This window comes from Ranitomeya imitator, chromosome 2, assembly GCF_032444005.1.
Source record: "Ranitomeya imitator isolate aRanImi1 chromosome 2, aRanImi1.pri, whole genome shotgun sequence".
Taxonomy (NCBI): domain Eukaryota; kingdom Metazoa; phylum Chordata; class Amphibia; order Anura; family Dendrobatidae; genus Ranitomeya; species Ranitomeya imitator.
The window spans coordinates 162,072,486-162,081,211 of NC_091283.1; the positions used below are offsets into that span (position 1 = coordinate 162,072,486).

The window sequence follows — 8,726 nt, forward strand, 5'->3', positions numbered from 1 at the left end:
ACACTCACCAGTTACACTCCTGTATATATGTACACTGGTGACATCACAGCCAGCACACACTCACCAGTTACACTCCTGTATATATGTACACTGGTGACGTCACAGCCCGCACACACTCACCAGTTACGCTCCTGTACATATGTACACTGGTGACATCACAGCCAGCACACTCACCAGTTACGCTCCTGTATATATGTACACTGGTGACGTCACAGCCAGCACACACTAATCAGTTAATCTCCTGTATATATGTACACTGGTGACGTCACAGCCAGCACACACTAATCAGTTAATCTCCTGTATATATGTACACTGGTGACGTCACAGCCAGCACACACTAATCAGTTAATCTCCTGTATATATGTACACTGGTGACGTCACAGCGAGCACACACTCACCAGTTACACTCCTGTATATATGTACACTGGTGACGTCCAGCCAGCACACACTCACCAGTTACACTCCTGTATATATGTACACTGGTGACGTCACAGCCAGCACACACTCACCAGTTACGCTCCTGTATATATGTACACTGGTGACGTCCAGCCAGCACACACTCACCAGTTACACTCCTATATATATGTACACTGGTGACGTCACAGCCAGCACACACTCACCAGTTACGCTCCTGTATATATGTACAATGGTGACGTCACAGCCCGCAAACACTCACCAGTTACACTCCTGTACATATGTACACTGGTGATGTCACAGCCAGCACACACTCACCAGTTACACTCCTGTACATATGTACACTGGTGACATCACAGCCAGCACACACTCACCAGTTACACTCCTGTATATATGTACACTGGTGACGTCACAGCCCGCACACACTCACCAGTTACGCTCCTGTACATATGTACACTGGTGACATCACAGCCAGCACACTCACCAGTTACGCTCCTGTATATATGTACACTGGTGACGTCACAGCCAGCACACACTAATCAGTTAATCTCCTGTATATATGTACACTGGTGACGTCACAGCCAGCACACACTAATCAGTTAATCTCCTGTATATATGTACACTGGTGACGTCACAGCCAGCACACACTCACCAATTACGCTCCTGTATATTAGTACACTGGTGACGTCACAGCCAGCACACACTCACCAGTTACACTCGTGTGTGTGTGTATATATATATATACATACATACATACATACACTAGTGACGTCACAGTCAGTACGCTACTCACCAGCGTGCAGCATCTAAAAGCCTTTACAACCACTTCCGGGTTAGCCCCCAGGAAACTCCGCCTCCGTGAAAAGATGATTGTTACATGCATCAGCCAGAGGATGTTCTCTTACTCTGATTGGCTGAATTTCATCACGTGGCTACCACAGCTTTACTCGAATGGCAGGAAGGAATGGATCTGGGATAGAGTCCTCCCCTCTCCGTGAGCAGCTGCAGTCACAAAGTAACCGGACACACGGCGGACTGACGCTTTTACTACCACAACCGGCACATATGTACTGTACGTTACTACGGAGTTTACAGCAACAACACTTATTACAGGCTGTGTGCACACGATGCGGATTTGCTGCGGATCTTCAGCGGATTTTTCCGTGCAGAATCGCTGCAGATCCGCACTGTGATGTGCAGTACAATGTTATTCAATGGGAAAAAAAGCTGTGCACATGGTGCGGAAAAATCAGTGTGGAAGTGCATGTCACTTCTTTTGTGCGGATCTGCAGCGTTTCTGCACTCCTCCATGTCAAAATTCCGCAGTGGCAAAAACCGCCGAAAATCTGCATCAATTCTGCATAAAAACCGCACAAAGTCCGCATTAAAACCGCGGCAAATCCGCGGCTGCGGATTCTGCCAGGAGATGCGGATTTTGTGCAGAAAATTCTGCACCTCTTTTCCTACGTGTGCACATAGCCTTAGGCACACTGCGGAAATTCCGCTGCGGTTGAAAAGAAGCAGCATGTCACTTATTTTTTGTGAATCTGCAGCGTTTTTGCACCCATTCCATTATAGAAGACTGAAGGGGTAAAAAACGCAGCAAATCCGCAAGAAAACTGCAGCAAAAACGCACAAAAACGCGTCAAATCCGCAGGTGCGTTTTCTGCCAGGAGAGGCAGAATCTGCACCAGAAATTCCTAAGCCTAATCCGCAATGTGTGCACATAGCCTTAGGGTATGTGCACACGTAGAATGGACCTCTGCGGATTTTTCAGCATCGGATTTAAGAAATCCGCAGGTAAAAGGCACTGCGTTTTACCTGCGGATTTACCGCGGTTTTTATGCGGATTTTGTGCTGATTCCCCTGCGGTTTTACACCTGCGGATTCCTATTGTGGAGCAGAATGTAAACCGCTGCGTTTCCGCACGTTTTTTTTCCGCAGCATGGGTACAGCGTTTTGTGTTTTCCATAGGTTTACATTGTACTGTAAACTCATGGGAAACTGCTGCGGATCCGCAACGTGTGCACAAAGCCTCAGTCGTCAATTTCTTATTCGATAATTTTTTCATTTCTGTTTTTTTATAGGTTTAACAACAGATAAGAATCATCACAATAATAACATACAATGCAGTGAGGTGCAAAAATTATAAAACTGGCACAAAAAATGGGCATCAAAGTGGGCACCGAAGGTCATATATGAAAGGATTAAATGACTTTGGGCCACTGATCTCACACTGCAGACATAGAACAGGGAGCCCCACATCAAAACCAGGTCTCTCCAGACTGGCCCAAATGAGTTCTGGGCATCAGAACTGGCATCAAGGTGGGCAGACAGCCGATTTTAGCCATTTGAATAACGTGTTTTTAAGGGGTTAAATGACTTTGGTCCACTGATCTCACACTATGAATACACAGATAGTGATGCCCTGGAACAAACCCAGGTCCCTCTAACCGGGCCCAAATGGGTTCTGGGCATTACAATCGAAGTGGGAAAACAGCCGATTTTCACAGATTTGAATAAGTAATGTTTTTAAAAAGTTAAATGACTTTGGGCCACTGATATCACAGTGCTGGAGCCCCACATCAAAACCAGGTTTCTTCAGCGTGGCCCAAATGGGTTCTGGGCAGGGCCGGACTGGCCATCTGGCAAATGCCAGAAGGGCCTGTCTGGTCGTGGGCCGCCTTGCCTGCTATGTTGTTAACAGAATCCGTGTTCTCAAGACTCCCATACTGTTAAGAGTTGTGACGGAGCACAAAGTCGCTGACTCCATCACTTACTCCAGCAGGCCAAGAGTATCATTAGAAATATTGGTCTTGTAAAAAATCTTCCTTTCCTCCATCCAGGGTAATATTAGTAATATATCCCATCTGGTTCATGGAGACGGGGACAACATGGGCCTGTGTGATTTCAAATGCCAGGGCTGAATTTCATCCCCAGTCCATACCTGGTTCTGGGCATCAGAATTGGCATCAAAGTGGGCAAACAGCCAATTTTCAGATATTTGAATAAGTAACTGATGTTTTAAGGGGTTAAGCGACTTTGGGCCACTGATCTCACACTAAGAATACATAGAAAGTAATGCCCTGCATCAAACCAGGTCCCTGCAGCCTGACCGAAGTGGGTTCTGGGCATCAGAACTGGCATCAAAGTGGGCAAACAGCCAATTTTTACATATTTTAATAAGTAACTGATGTTTTTAAAGGGTTAAATGACTTTGGGCCACTGATATCACGCTAAGAATACATAGAAAGTGATGCCCTGCGTCAAACCCAGGTCCCTACAGCCTGACTAAAATGGGTTCTGTGCATCAGTACTGGCATCAAAGTGGGCCAACAGCCAATTTTTACATATTTGAATACATAACTGATGTTTTTAAATGGTTAAATAACTTTGGGCCACTGATCTCACACTAAGAATACACAGAGATGTCCTGCAACAAACCGACGTCCCTCTAACCTGGCCCAAATGGGTTCTGGGCATCAGAATTGGCATCAAAGTGGGCAAACAGCCAATTTTCACATATTTGAATAAGTAATGTTTTTAAGGGGTTAAATGACTTTGGGCCACTGATCTCACACTAAGAATACACAGATAGGCCGGTGTCACACTTGTGAGTTTTACGGAGGTATGAGCGCAGAAAATACGTCCGTAAAACTCGCAAAACAAACGGCACAATTATTCTCTATGCCCCAGCTCCTATCTGCCGTATTTTACTGATCAGTATTATACGGCTTTCTACGGCCGTAGAAAATCGCAGAATGCTGCGTTTGTCACCGAACTGCGCAAGAAATACGCCAATGAAAGTCTATGGAAGCCTGAAAAATACGGATTACACACGGACCAGCAGTGTGACTTGCGAGAAATACGCAGCGGTGTTAGCGAAAAAAGCCGGCAATTCAGTGCGGTGTACAGTAAAACCACACTGACAGCTTACAGTAGAATAGGTAGAATAAATGTGTACACATAGAATAGATATATATATATATGTCAGTGAGACACATATATACATATATATATATATATATATATATATATATTAATATTTCTTCCAGCACGAGATAGCTTTAAAGCCGGTAATTCAATTACCGGCTTTTGCTATCTCCTTCCTAAACCCGACATGATTTGAGACATGGTTTACATACAGTAAACCATGTCATATCCCCCTTTTTTTTGCATATTCCACACTACTAATGTTAGTAGTGTGTATATGCAAAATTTGGCCGTTCTATCTACTAAATTAAAGGGTTAAATGGCGGGAAAAATTGGCGTGGGCTCCCGTGCAATTTTCTCCGCCAGAGTAGTAAAGCCAGTGACTGAGGGCAGATATTAATAGCCTGGAGAGGGTCCACGGTTATTGAACCCCCCCCCCTGGCTAAAAACACCTGCCCCCAGCCACCCCAGAAAAGGCACATCTGGAAGATGCGCCTATTCTGGCACTTGGCCACTCTCTTCCCATTCCCGTGTAGCGGTGGGATATGGGGTAATGAAGATGACATTAAGCCAAATTAATCGTGGGAACTTTCCTAGAAAGCTCCCAGGCTCGAGTTCATATGAGGACAACCAGCAGAGGGCGCCTCTGATGAACTCGAGCCTGGGAGCTTTCTAGGAAAATTCCCACGATCTAGGAACAACCAGCAGAGGGCGCCTCACCGCAAATGAAGGTAAATATAGGTCATTGACCTACTTTACCTTCATTCCCTGGGGTTTTGCCGCCACGAACAACGTTGCATTAGCAAAGCTCGTGGCTGCAAAATATTTGAACCCCTTCGGATGGATTTACATCGTTGGACTTTACAGATCTGCGGAAGGTAAGGATATTGTTGGTTTATTATGTTTTTTTGTTACAGAACGAGGGTCTTCAGTGATTGGATTGGGCGTTGAATAAAATATTACAACAACCTTTGTTTTTATTTCATTAAAATAATTTTTAATAATGTGTTTGTGTATTTTTTTAACCCTTTACTAGTATTGGATTAATAATGGATAGGTGTCATAATTTACGCCTCTCCATTATTAATTTGGCTTAATGTCACCTTACAATAGCAAGGTGGCATTAACCCTTCATTACCCCATATCCCACCGCTACACGGGAATGGGAAGAGAGTGGCCAAGTGCCAGAATAGGCGCATCTTCCAGATGTGCCTTTTCTGGGGTGGCTGGGGGCAGATGTTTTTAGCCAGGGGGGGGCAATAACCGTGGACCCTCTCCAGGCTATTAATATCTGCCCTCAGTCACTGGCTTTACTACTCTGGCGGAGAAAATAGCGCGGGAGCCCACGCCAATTTTTTCCGCCATTTAACCCTTTAATTTAGTAGATAGAACGGCCAAATTTTGCATATACACACTACTAACAGTAGTGTGGAATATGCAAAAAAAGGGGGATATGACATGGTTTACTGTATGTAAATCATGTCGGGTTTAGGAAGGAGAGAGCAAAAGCCGGTAATTGAATTACCGGCTTTAAAGCTATCTCGCGCTGGAAGAAATATTAATATACAGTGGGGCAAAAAAGTATTTAGTCAGTCAGCAATAGTGCAAGTTCCACCACTTAAAAAGATGAGAGGCGTCTGTAATTTATATCATAGGTAGACCTCAACTATGGGAGACAAACTGAGAAAAAAAAATCCAGAAAATCACATTGTCTGTTTTTTTTAACATTTTATTTGCATATTATGGTGGAAAATAAGTATTTGGTCAGAAACAAACAATCAAGATTTCTGTCTCTCACAGACCTGTAACTTCTTCTTTAAGAGTCTCCTCTTTCCTCCACTCATTACCTGTAGTAATGGCACCTGTTTAAACTTGTTATCAGTATAAAAAGACACCTGTGCACACCCTCAAACAGTCTGACTCCAAACTCCACTATGGTGACGACCAAAGAGCTGTCAAAGGACATCAGAAACAAAATTGTAGCCCTGCACCAGGCTGGGAAGACTGAATCTGCAATAGCCAACCAGCTTGGAGTGAAGAAATCAACAGTGGGAGCAATAATTAGAAAATGGAAGACATACAAGACCACTGATAATCTCCCTCGATCTGGGGCTCCACGCAAAATCCCACCCCGTGGGGTCAGAATGATCACAAGAACGGTGAGCAAAAATCCCAGAACCACGCGGGGGGACCTAGTGAATGAACTGCAGAGAGCTGGGACCAATGTAACAAGGCCTACCATAAATAACACACTACGCCACCATGGACTCAGATCCTGCAGTGCCAGACGTGTCCCACTGCTTAAGCCAGTACATGTCCGGGCCCGTCTGAAGTTTGCTAGAGAGCATTTGGATGATCCAGAGGAGTTTTGGGAGAATGTCCTATGGTCTGATGAAACCAAACTGGAACTGTTTGGTAGAAACACAACTTGTCGTGTTTGGAGGAAAAAGAATACTGAGTTGCATCCATCAAACACCATACCTACTGTAAAGCATGGTGGTGGAAACATCATGCTTTGGGGCTGTTTCTCTGCAAAGGGGCCAGGACGACTGATCCGGGTACATGAAAGAATGAATGGGGCCATGTATCGTGAGATTTTGAGTGCAAACCTCCTTCCATCAGCAAGGACATTGAAGATGAAACGTGGCTGGGTCTTTCAACATGACAATGATCCAAAGCACACCGCCAGGGCAACGAAGGAGTGGCTTCGTAAGAAGCATTTCAAGGTCCTGGAGTGGCCTAGCCAGTCTCCAGATCTCAACCCTATAGAAAACCTTTGGAGGGAGTTGAAAGTCCGTGTTGCCAAGCGAAAAGCCAAAAACATCACTGCTCTAGAGGAGATCTGCATGGAGGAATGGGCCAACATACCAACAACAGTGTGTGGCAACCTTGTGAAGACTTACAGAAAACGTTTGACCTCTGTCATTGCCAACAAAGGATATATTACAAAGTATTGAGATGAAATTTTGTTTCTGACCAAATACTTATTTTCCACCATAATATGCAAATAAAATGTTAAAAAAACAGACAATGTGATTTTCTGGATTTTTTTTTTCTCAGTTTGTCTCCCATAGTTGAGGTCTACCTATGAAGTAAATTACAGACGCCTCTCATCTTTTTAAGTGGTGGAACTTGCACTATTGCTGACTGACTAAATACTTTTTTGCCCCACTGTATATATATATATATATGTGTCTACTGACATATATATATATATATATATATTTTTTTTTTTATTTTTTTTTTTGTGACACATGGATCCCTTCTATAGCGGTATTTTGGTTTTGCAAGCCTGCGAAAAAAACACGCAGTACGGATGCCATACGGATTACATACGGAGGATGCCATGCGCAAAAAATGCTGACACACCCTGCCTACGGAGGAGCTACGGACCACTATTTTGGGGACTTTTCAGCGTATTACGGCCGTAATATACGGACCGTATTGTTTTACGCTGTGTGTGACGCCGGCCATAGTGATGCCCTGCATCAAACCCAGGTTCCTGCATCCTGGCTCATATGGGTTCTGGGCATCAGAATTGGCATCAAAGTGGGCAAACAGACGATTTTCACAGATTTGAATAAGTAACTGATGTTTTTAAAGGGTTAAATGACATTGGGCCACTGATCTCACACTAAGAATACACAGATAGTGATGCCCTGCAACAAACCGAGGTCCCTCTAACCTGGTCCGAATGGGTTCTGGGCATCAGAATTGACATCAAAGTGGGCAAACAGCCGATTTTCAGAGATTTGAATAGGTAAGGCTAGGTTCACATTTGCGGTTGAGTCTGCAGCGTCTCAACCGCAAACGCATGGAAAACGCGTGCAAACGCTGTGTTTTTAATCCACTTACACATGACAGTTAAAAAACGCAACTTTTGCATGCCTTCGCGTTTTTTATGTGCATGCGCTTGATAGGAAATAATGTTTCAAGGAGAATGGGATTTCTCTATATAAACCCTTGTACAGATTAAATGCTCACATTTTGCTCCTGTGTCAAGATGGATCTTCTCATGGAGAGTTTCTATCGGATTATGGATTTGGATGTCAACTTGTTTCTTTCCTTTGCATTTGCTTGTGAGCAAGAACGGAAAAGAGAAAAACAGAGAAGACGGTGTCGGTGCTTTTGGCAGCACCCCAGTCTTGAACTCCGACAGAGCCGTGGAGCCTACCACTCCTTATTCAGTGAAAACCCAGAGAAATATTTAGAGTACACAAGGATGTGTAAAGACAGTTTTATGGAATTGCTGGACTGTGTACAAGGAGCCATCAGCAGGCAGGACACCAAGCTCTGTAGAGCGATTCCTGCTGAGGAACGTCTGCTGGTGACGTTAAGGTACGTAATATTTAAACATTGACACCTGTCATAATTCTTAT

General features: G+C 44.2%; 1 protein-coding gene across 1 annotated transcript in view; it reads right to left on the bottom strand.

Annotated features, from left to right (window-relative positions):
- DPH7 (diphthamide biosynthesis 7) overlaps nt 1–1,335 on the bottom strand; it is a 45,140-nt gene extending 43,805 nt beyond the window's left edge. The window contains exon 1 of the mRNA XM_069747692.1: nt 1,208–1,335. The gene's annotated coding sequence lies outside the window, so the exon portion shown is untranslated. The remainder of the gene's footprint in view (nt 1–1,207) is intronic.
- Between the last annotated feature and the right edge of the window lie 7,391 nt (nt 1,336–8,726).